This window comes from Cicer arietinum, chromosome 8 (genome assembly GCF_000331145.2).
Source record: "Cicer arietinum cultivar CDC Frontier isolate Library 1 chromosome 8, Cicar.CDCFrontier_v2.0, whole genome shotgun sequence".
NCBI classification, from domain to species: Eukaryota; Viridiplantae; Streptophyta; class Magnoliopsida; order Fabales; family Fabaceae; genus Cicer; species Cicer arietinum.
In genome coordinates this window covers 12,084,818-12,086,698 of record NC_021167.2, presented here as the reverse complement: position 1 = coordinate 12,086,698, position 1,881 = coordinate 12,084,818, and the positions used below count along the sequence as shown (strand labels likewise).

At 31.4% G+C, this 1,881-nt stretch overlaps 2 non-coding genes across 2 annotated transcripts; both read right to left on the bottom strand.

Annotated features, from left to right (window-relative positions):
- Window positions 1-461: 461 nt before the first annotated feature.
- LOC113784950 (U1 spliceosomal RNA) lies at window positions 462-622 on the bottom strand. Its single transcript, XR_003471119.1, has one exon. It is a non-coding gene; the product is annotated as a U1 spliceosomal RNA (small nuclear RNA).
- Window positions 623-1,596: 974 nt separating this feature from the next.
- On the bottom strand, window positions 1,597-1,747 carry LOC113784951 (U4 spliceosomal RNA). Its single transcript, XR_003471120.1, has one exon. It is a non-coding gene; the product is annotated as a U4 spliceosomal RNA (small nuclear RNA).
- Window positions 1,748-1,881: the final 134 nt, after the last annotated feature.

Genomic DNA, 1,881 nt, shown 5'->3' with positions numbered 1-1,881 from the left:
TCTCATATATTCATCGAATGGTTGTACAACTTCCTCATATAAATAAATAGATTGTTTGTGATCAACCATTATGAAGATCAAACAAATAACATATATCTCTAAAATAACATAATACGTCTTTGATGAGAGACATTGGCAACAAAAAATATATTATCACATGTATAATTAACAAGGTATATTACTATTCTCAATTAATCTAAGATATGATATTGTATGACCAATTCGAGTTGTTCCAATTTCACTATGATATGATATCTCAAGACCACTAAGACATTATTTGGCAACTGTGTTTTGAACAATTACAAAAGAAAACATACTTTGGTACTTCAATCATCTTTTAAACAATTATAAGTGAGAACTTAAATGATTTTAGAATCAAGAGATAATTCTGATAAATTTACATTATTGACTAAAGAACAAATAAATGCATTCAAAAGCACTAAAAATTTGACACTGTAATATAAGGGGTCGCGCGAACGCAGACCCCCACGACAACAAATTATGATGTAGGCTCCACCACTTGGGTAGACCTTAGGCAAGCGCCCCTCCTAAGTGCAATGGAGGTCACTTGCCTAAGCCATGGGCCTTCTTGATCACCCATTGACTCCATCCAGGTAAGTATGTTGCACAGTAACTCACACTTATGTCTTATTTCTCTTGCTCCATACTATTCGCTATATATATCTGATGTGGGACTAAAAAATTTATTGTGTGCACAATTGCAGTTAAGGGCAGCTCATAATTTTTTAAACTTCTTCAGCGTGTTCTCACTCCCCCAATTGGCAAATCCTAAGTGAGTTATTTAAAAGGATTTGTGGAGTTGTATGGTTGAATCTGAATTGTTAACGTTATGTTTTGCTTTTTCTTTCATGGTCATTAGCTGAGATGCAATTAATTACAACGAAGGTTAATGTTATGTTCCATGGGTTCACTTGTCATTCCCCTTATTCTTAAGGTCTGCGTTGTTAAAACTATAATTAATTATCTAACTATTTCTATTTCCTTTCTCTGTTGCACATATATCTTGTTTCCTATTTTTAAATGGTCACTAATAATGTTTTTTACGCATTTGTTCAACTTAGACATTGTCACCCTTCTTGTTACTTAATTGAATATCTGTTTTTCATTAGATTGATAACTACGCAAAAAATATAAATGTAATTTTTTTTTAAATGGCGTTTGAAAAGGAAACATAATTTATGTATTTTTTGTTTCAGCAATGCTTAATGGTTACGAAATTATATTCCATGGGAAAAACACAAACAGTAGAAGCGAGTAAACTAATGTTTTGAATTTGAACGGTTATTAAACATTAATTACATTATAAATATGTTTTCAGGGGAACTATAAAATTATTTGAAGTTTATAATACATGAATTGATTGACAATCATATATCCAAACATCTAAGATTATTGGTGACCCAAATTTCATTTGATGCAAAGAGTGTTAATAAATTGAAATAGACAATAACTTTGAGACAATTCTTTTTCGTAAACGAGTTAACTATTATGGGATACAAGAGTAATTTTTAAGGATCAAAAATTAAAGTTTTCTATTTATTAAAAATAAACATATACATTGAACTTTAATTGTAGAACTTTACCCCTAAGGGAGTCCTTCCAAATATTCTCAAAGGCTTGAGTTGAACTCAAGCCTAAGAGGGGGTTTGGAAATAGTTTTCAACCAGCAATAGACGCGCCTCGGTTAGTACCTCACTAGCTGCGTCATTGCCCCAAGCGCAAAGATGCTTTTGAACTTAGATAAGTTCTTTTTTATATAACTTCAAATCTCATATAATCCTCTTATTAGCCATGTGGGACTAATAAATTTTACTTCCAAACCACCATTCATCACTATTTGTCTTAAACAAATGTCTATTA